This window comes from Pogona vitticeps, chromosome 3 (assembly GCF_051106095.1).
Source record: "Pogona vitticeps strain Pit_001003342236 chromosome 3, PviZW2.1, whole genome shotgun sequence".
In the NCBI taxonomy this organism is placed as follows: Eukaryota; Metazoa; Chordata; class Lepidosauria; order Squamata; family Agamidae; genus Pogona; species Pogona vitticeps.
This window is the reverse complement of record NC_135785.1, coordinates 222,034,124-222,042,663: the sequence shown is the minus strand read 5'-3', so window position 1 is coordinate 222,042,663 and position 8,540 is coordinate 222,034,124. Positions and strand designations below refer to the sequence as shown.

The 8,540-nt window shown below is 37.1% G+C and overlaps 2 long non-coding RNA genes across 2 annotated transcripts in view; one reads left to right on the top strand and one right to left on the bottom strand.

Moving 5' to 3' along the window:
- Positions 1–1,103: 1,103 nt before the first annotated feature.
- Positions 1,104–2,092, bottom strand: LOC144587996 (uncharacterized). Its single transcript, XR_013543291.1, has 2 exons — positions 2,017–2,092; positions 1,104–1,645 (listed from the first exon to the last, which is right to left on the bottom strand). It is a non-coding gene; the product is annotated as an uncharacterized LOC144587996 (long non-coding RNA).
- A 3,095-nt stretch (positions 2,093–5,187) lies between these two features.
- Positions 5,188–8,540, top strand: part of LOC140705634 (uncharacterized) — a 41,385-nt gene continuing 38,032 nt past the window's right edge. Inside the window, exon 1 of the long non-coding RNA XR_012085069.2 lies at positions 5,188–5,276. This is a non-coding gene — a long non-coding RNA (uncharacterized LOC140705634). The remainder of the gene's footprint in view (positions 5,277–8,540) is intronic.

Sequence of the window (8,540 nt, the reverse complement as noted above, 5' to 3'; positions counted from 1 at the left end):
CCTCCCTCTCCCTCCAAGCTAGGTACTCAAGAGGCTTCCACAGGAGCAGAGAGTCTCCAGTAGTTCAGATACAGTATATCAAACTCAGCTTTGGAGTGAGTTTTTGCTGCAGGCAGTATCTTTTGTAATTCCAGCTCTTACCTGCTGTGCATTCTGATCCTTGTAGCACACTCCTTGCCTATGTATGATTCTTTGAACTAGCTTCTTAGACTCTCTCTGATAGCTTGCAGTGACTACTGGCCTGGCCTGACCTCTGGGCTGTTCTCGACCTTAATTTGGATCCCTCACACCTGACTTACCTGACTCTCCAGCAAGGTTCTGCTTATTAGATCCCTTCTTATTGATTCCTGGGCCTGAGTCTGCAAAAACTGCATCCCTGGGCTCAGCCTGCCTTAGAGCAAGGCACTCCTTTTAAAAAATATATATGAGTAGAAGATACAATGAATCTTTTCAATCTTTTGGGGGTGGGAATGGTGTGGAAACACACGCAGCCATCCAAAGTCCAGAGGTAGGTACAGCCCTTGAACCTCTGGATGTCACATACCTTTGCTATAAATGTTGTACATTGTCAGCAACTGAAACAAAGTCTTTACCTCTATGGTGCATATTAGAATATCATCCTCTACTATTTTAAAACAGAAATGCAGTTCAAAGCAATCTTGGGACAAGATGATTCAAACCTTAATTGACATCACCATTATCCTCATCAGCAGAAAGACAGCATATCCTTGGCAGCTTTTAGGGTGGGTCACGTCTGATGCTTTTTGCCCTGTGCTCCAGTCAAAGTCCAGTTCCTTAATCTCTTAGCATCAGGCAGATAGGTCTGAAAGAAACAATTTCTGTTTCCTAGAAAGCCCTAAGTTAGAGTATTCTGGGAAATCAAAGGATGTTTCTTAGACTCCCAGAACAACCAAGTAAGTCTATTACACTTTCCCCTATAGGAAGGTGCCCAGTTGATGAAATGACACCATACACTCCTTCTAATCCTTCCCTGGCCCTAGCAAATGGTGCCAACATCCAGAAACTAGGATACACAGTGGAGCCTTACAAGATGACCATAAAATAAAAATTTTAATTAGATACTATGTACATAGAGATAAAAGCATAGGGGAAAAGCAAATATATGGAGTCCTATAAACGCTTTAGTACTGGCATTTACATCATCTGTCGTACTGAAACATTCTGCTTGAAACCAGCTCATTTAAACTATAATGGCATTTGTTCTGGTACAGGGATACTGCATTCCTAGACTAGAGTTAAATATATTATAAGATCTAAACTGTAGGCATTAGCAAAAACAGACGTTAAAATCCAGGAGGGGGTATCATTTCCTAAATGAGGATAAGAGCTAATCAATCCATGTCCTTCTAAAATCTCATTACAAAGTCTTTTTAAGTGCTTTATGGATAAGAGGTTCAGATAATGCCCAAGCTGTTTAGCAATTGAAACATACCTCAGGTGATAGTTTTACTAATGGTTTTAGCTGCACACAGTCCAATTGTGGCCATAAAGTTCCCAAACAGCAAAATAAATGTTTATTCAAGGCTAGAAAAGATGAGACTCACCAGCAGAATGTAAACCTTTCATACCTTACACTGTAACAGGTCAGATTTCCCAACTGCACTGCTATTGTCAAGGAAGAAACCTACGAAAGGGCAGAGAGTTTTAAACATAATTATATCCACCCCAATAATTGGTCTTCTTTATAGAAACTTGTTCTCCTTTTATAAAACTGATTTAATTATAGCACAGGGCTGTAGCGGTGGTTTGTTCAGTAATTATTATAAATTGCAGATTTGATAGGATTGCTCATGAGATGTGAGGTCTCCCTGCAAAAATTCAGGAGAATTTGCCAAGATTAATCAAGTCCTATAACCACTATCCTTTCTTCCTAGGCCAAATGATGCTGCCACATATACTCTTAATTGTATTGGAAGTGACTATGAGGCTCTGGTTAGAAAAATGAAGACCTTCCTGACATAGGTGGTTTCCCTTTCACTCCCTGTCATGCCTTACCTGGATGTGTCTTTATCAGATGAAGGGGACCAGAAGAATCCAAACTAGCTGGAAGAGAAAGAGACAAACATTCAGCTAAAGAGGAAAGAAGTGCAGATGAAACCACTGTCTACTCCCAAGAACAGCAGCAGCTCAAGACATTGCAGGAAAAAATATGTTAATATAGCAGGTGCCACCAGGGAAGATTCCTGACACCTGTGGTTGGAATGGAATTGAAGGTTAGGAGATGCTCAAGGCAAGAATTATAATGACTATAATGGGCCTTCTTAGTTAGAGCTGCTTTGCTGGAAGCAACAGGAACTCCTTAGGCTGCAACTGGTTCCAGACGTCTGTGCTTTGTATTTCTTATACTGTACTTCAGTTTAGAAAAAGACACAGAGAGCTGTTGAATTGACTGGTAGGCTGTACTTCTCCCAAAAGTATTTCAGAACTAAGCAACTGTAGGACATCTTTAATGTACCATATATATTAGTCAAACAGTTATTCAAATTGCATTGGTTTTAATTATACACTTAGTTCTACTGTTAATTTCCCCCCCATTTTGAATAGTTCCCTTTTACTAAAAAGAAAAGAAAAATAATTTTATGGTGCTGCTATTAGATATAAGCCAAAGAAATACTGTACTGAATTAGTTATAAGTCACTTGTGTAAGAAAAAAATGTGTTGGAAAGTAACATAGTGGTTTCCATAAAAGTGCTTCCAGAGATGTTTCACAGGATTGATTTGGAGACACTAAATAGATAGTGGCACTTCATCATCATGAGGTGGAAATTAAAGATAAAATATAGTCCTGACTTAGCTCAAAAAAGTGCTATGAAAATATTATACATTTTAATTGTATGGGTGATAAAACAATGGAAAAACTTACTAAAATAGAAATTGCAAACATTGCTAGGTCGTTTAAATTTTGTTGTAGCTAGGCATATACTCTACCTGGACATAAATTTCATTATAATAAATGATACTTCTGGTTAAATATTTTCTGGCTTGCCAGGAACCCTGTGTATAAAACTGTTCATCAACTTTGAGTTGATATACAGTTGATAGTTACCGTATTTTTCACACCATAAGATGCACTTTTTTCCCACAAACCAGGGGGGTGGAAAGTCTGTGCGTCTTATGGAGCGAAGAAAACAGATTATATTTTCCTGTTTTCTTCTCCTAAAATATTGGTGCGTCTTATGGAGCGAAAAATACGGTATATGACAGGGAGAAAGGATGGTTGCAATTGACATACAATAGAAATGTTTACAAAAAAGTTTGAAATTTTACTTAATTATGTTAATTAACAATACCTAAAACTTAGCATAGATAAAACTTGCAAATGAGCAGCAGCTGTGTCAATTTGCCAATGGTCCAATCATCTATCTCTGCTTTGAGTAATATTCCTCATCTCTCTTAGTCTAAATGTTGTCAACGGTTTGAAGCCACAGACAAAAAAATACATTTAAATTAATTTTGGGGTGAAAAAAGTAAATTGAGAAAATGATTTGATACTATTTGTAAAAGCTGAAATATCTGATTGTCTGATTATCTAACCAGATAATCTAGCTAGTATCTGTCTGTACAGATATACAGTACTTGGTGTTCAGTAGAAATTTGAGATCAATCGTAAATTCAATGTTCTCTCCGAAAGCTATATATTTTAAACATGGACTGAATTTATCTATTTTCTACCATTTAAAAGCATGGCAAAGGGCAGAAAAGCAATAATAGTGGTATATCCTTCAATGATATGCCAACAGTACCATTTTGTGTCTTTACAGACACATTTTACAGGTCTTTACATTTACAGGTAAAGATCAAGTGGGTTCAACAGAACTTACTCACAGTTTAATGTGGATAGTATTACAGCTGTAATTATTTTATATAAATATGTTTACATTATTATTTTAGTAATAGTTCACATACAAATTTCAACCCACTCTCCTTAAAGAGAGAGGCTGTGGTGAAAAAACAAAAACAGAAACATATTTTTAAGCCATCTTTTACTGGGACATTTCACAGTATGTGGAAATTATTTATACAGTGGTAATGAAAAGTTGACAAAGAGACAATTGCTGCAGTATATTTATGTACTGTTTATTAGTTTATGGCATCATTACATAAAATATCTTCACAGTACTGAGTGGCTCTCCACAGTACTGTTCCTAGCCACAAATGTTGCTGTCTGAAGACTTATTAAATTTTAAACAAGTTTCATTAAGGTTTCGGGGAAGACTTGTAGCAATGGGCCTTACACTGTAAAATGACATCTGGCAGGTAGCCAGCTGGAAAGAAAGTGAAAGAATCAAAGATACCACTTCACAGAAGCAGGTACTTGCTACCATTCTCTACACTGGCATTATTATTAAAAGGCGAGCATGAAACATTGCTTGGAAGCCTATCTTTGCAGTCTCCAGAGAAATGTCTGCATTACAGATCTCTCCAGACTATTAGTCTTGTGGGTAACTTCTGTTTATATTAGGCTGACCAAAACATTACATAGAAGCAGTATAATTGGAACACTTTGAGTTGTATTTCATCTTGCTCTGGATCCAGAAAACTCAAGGGAAGAATTCCATGTGATTTTCCACTTCCCGCTACTGACCATTGTGTCTCCCCTCAAATTGCTCCAGAGGTTAGAAAACTGTAGGAAATATCAGGGGCAGAAATATGTGACTGAAAGCAATAACACAATGCAATGCACCTTTCTCCTTGTCTTCCCCCCTTTTCTCCAATGGTAGGTAGTCTTTGCTTGATCATGATGAGAAGAATGACATATCTGGAATAAACACAAAATTTTATCTTATCTAGCTATCAGAAGTTAGAAGATAGCATGAGAAGATTTGTTTCAACACAGCCAAATTCCATTTCTGAAGCCAGGCAAAGCCTCTCCCAGAATCAAAAGGAGGAACACCTGGTCCGGATGCCTAATTGCTTTGTTTGTGGGGTGGCAAATTAGTTATGTCTACATTGCACAAGACTGCCGAAGACAAATTCCTTCTGCCCCTTTTTTTAAACACCAAGGTGCACATTGCTCCCAGAGGCAGCAAATGAGTACTTTGAAAATTCTTGCCCATCTTAAACTTCCTGCTCCTAACCCAATGTTCTTTCCTTTGCATTTGCAGTGGAAGAAGGTTAAGCCAGGACATGGGGAAGGTATTTACCCAGCGTTAGGTGCCACATTCTATCCAGCAAAGGGAAGCAGTGTGCACATGTGTGTGAAAGAAATAGAAATGCAGTGATTTTTAAAAGGAACAATGGAAACAAGAAGTCAGGTGAGAGAACCAGATGCATCACAATATCTGTTTTCTGATATCAGCTGTTGAATAACAGATTTGCACTGGGTGGGAGTGTGTGCATTATGTTTTTCTATATACTCTGCCTCTAAATATAATAATATCTAGGAAACTTTTCACCACTTTAGGAAGTGGAGAATGTACAGAAATATGAAGTGCCACTCTAGCTGTTTTACTTGTGTCTCATATGTGTTAATGAAAGGTAAATCTATATGTTTTAAGTCTTTCTATGCATTTGCTTTCACTGAAATTTATAATTAGAGGCCCCCCCCTTACCACTATGCATAAAACATGGGAATACTACTTTCCAAATGTGGAGATATGAGTTCAATTCCAACCTTGAAACACTCAAGAGAAGGTGGTGGTGGTGGGGAACTTCACACAGATCCATAGGTAAAGAATAAAATGATTCCCAAAGCAATTGATACAAATTATTGAGACATTTTCCTCACCTATTCTCTTTCAACATCACCAGAGTTAATTGCTGGATGAACTCTGAAGATCTGTGACTTTGAGGACAGATGTCTTTCAAGGTTTAGTACTGAATTTAAAATGCTACAAACAGGTGACTCTAAATTCATTACAAACTTTTTTCGAATGTATGGCTTATGAGATAAAAGAGAATGTACAAAAGAAAAAATTTAAAAGGAACAGCTGCTTTTAGTTCCATCTAAATAAAATAGAGGGACGTGGTGGTGCTGTGGGCTAAACCGCAGAAGCCTGTGCTGCAGGGTTAGAAGACCAGCAGTCGTAAGATCGAATCCACGCGACGGAGTCAGCGCCCGTTGCTTGTCCCAACTCCCGCCAACCTAGCGGTTCGAAAGCATGCAAATGCAAGTAGATAAATAGGGACCACCTCGGTGGGAAGGTAACAGCGTTCCGTGTCTAAGTCACACTGGCCATGTGACCACGGAAGATTGTCTTCGGAAAAAACGCTGGCTTGGAAACAGGGATGAGCACCGCCCCCTAGAGTCGAACACGACTGGACATAAATTGTCAAGGGGAACCTTTACCTTTAACTAAATAAACATTATGGCTTAGTCTGGTTTCTCTCCACAGACACTAATCTACCCTTTGAGTTACTGTTTTAAGCATCATTGATGTGTAGTTTTTCATAAATGTATTTTTATATTTATGAAATAAAACAATTCTATACATTTTAAGCATTTTATTACAGTACTTTATCTCCATTCAAAAAAACAATCTGTAGAAAATAATGTGTATCACTATATATATACCACAAATTCTTCAATTATCTCTGAAAAATACTAAACATTATTCTGTGAATATTACTGAGGCAAGAATCCACACACTTAAAAATATGAATACCAAATATAAATGTGCTATGAACATAGATTACATATAACTGAAGATACTTTAGCCAGGCAGTTAGTTGAAAAGAGAGAATTATTTAGTAGGAAAGAAATAATAATTCAATAATGATAATTTTAGACTAGAACTGCAAACACCATCTCCCCCCTGTTCTGATTCAATTTTTAATACAATTTGAACCCTTCAATTCAATTGATGAATTTATTATTAAAGAAATGTCATGGACAAGACTGCCCACTGGATTGTAGATTATCTGTTTACTTAGTACTTTCCCCTATTATTCTTCTACTTTGGTACTGTTGATACGTTTGTACCTAAAAATAAGTCAAACTTTCTGGCTTATTAAGCAACAAATTATTGATTTTTGCTACTCTTTTTCCTTTAATATGAATGAGCAAATAAACCAGGAAGATAATACTTTCTTTTTATATCTTAAACGCAGATTATTAAACAAGCCAAGATAGATAAGGCAGATAACAACACCTCAATCTAAAGCTAGCTGATTATTGTAGATAATATTGGTCCAATAAACCCTAATCCTGAGTTCAATTTGAATTCTTCTCTTCCTGACTCATTCATTTAATCCTGAAACAGGAGTAAACAGTCTGCATGAATCAGCACAGTTCTTGAACATTTTGCAGTTTAATAATAATACAAATAACCCCTCCCCCCTATTTTTCACATATTGATTCTTTCATTTTACATGAAAAAGAAAGCCTCTTTTCCCATTCATGTTTTCTGGCACTCCAAAAGCACGCTTAAAACTACTCTAAAAAATCAGAGACACAGCAACAGAGAATAAATTTACCCCAAAAGCAGGCAACAGTACATGAGAAAGTAAATCATCATCAAAACTATGCAGACACAAGACACCAATTATAGAGCAAAACAAAAAACTACAAGCCAACCTCACAAATGCAACAATGAATTTAAAAATAACAGCATGAGTTCACTTCCACCCACCTTGCACAACAAAATATATGACCCTGGACCACACAATAGGAAAAAAAATACAAGGAAACAGGTAGGTAAACAGAGATATCCCTACACCAAAGCAAATGACATCAGTAAAACATCAAGATTAAGAGGGTATCTGTAGACCATCTTGACTGCTGTCATTGATGTTGTCAACATTCAGGCTGACCTTTGTTGTGTGAAGCTTGGCATCCTTTTTCTTATTGGCAATTGGGCATGATATTGTGCAGTGATATTGGGTCATTTCCTGGCTTTTTGAATTGTGCCTATAAAGCAGTGTTGTTGTTGTTGTTGTTTTAAGAACTGAATTTCCTGGGTTGTTTTAAATGGAAGTTTAAATATACACTACACACAAATTCCAACAAAAATTCCCCTCATGCAGAATCACCCAGTGCTAGAGAATTCCAGAAGATGAGCACACAATCTCTACTACGGTTATTGGGAGAAGACTGAATCAAGAACAGGTTGGATGTGGTTGTAGTCCCTTTATGCCAAAATATTTCCATATGTATGGAAAATGCAAATCTTTCTGCTGGTGAAACCCCCTGAATACCTGATGGAATTGCTGATTAGCTGCAACATTTGCATTTGAAGGTCAGAATCCTATCTAAATTTTACTCCAGAAGAAGTCAATGTGGCAAATTGCAGCTGCTTAATAGGATGATGGTTTCATGCCTTCTGTGCTTTTGGTTAGTGACTAGCATTAGCTGAAAATTTCCACCACATCTTACATTATTTCACCAACTCTGGAGTTAAAACCCAAACAGAATTCTGGCCAGTGTGATAGAGGAAACAATAAAGCATACAGATGCTTCAAACTAAAAAATATATTCTGCCCACCCACTCCTCCTTTTAAATTTAGTTTTCCATAATGACAGTTCTCAGGGATATAACACCAATGTCAGAGAGACAGGAGGTATCCAAAATGCTAATCCT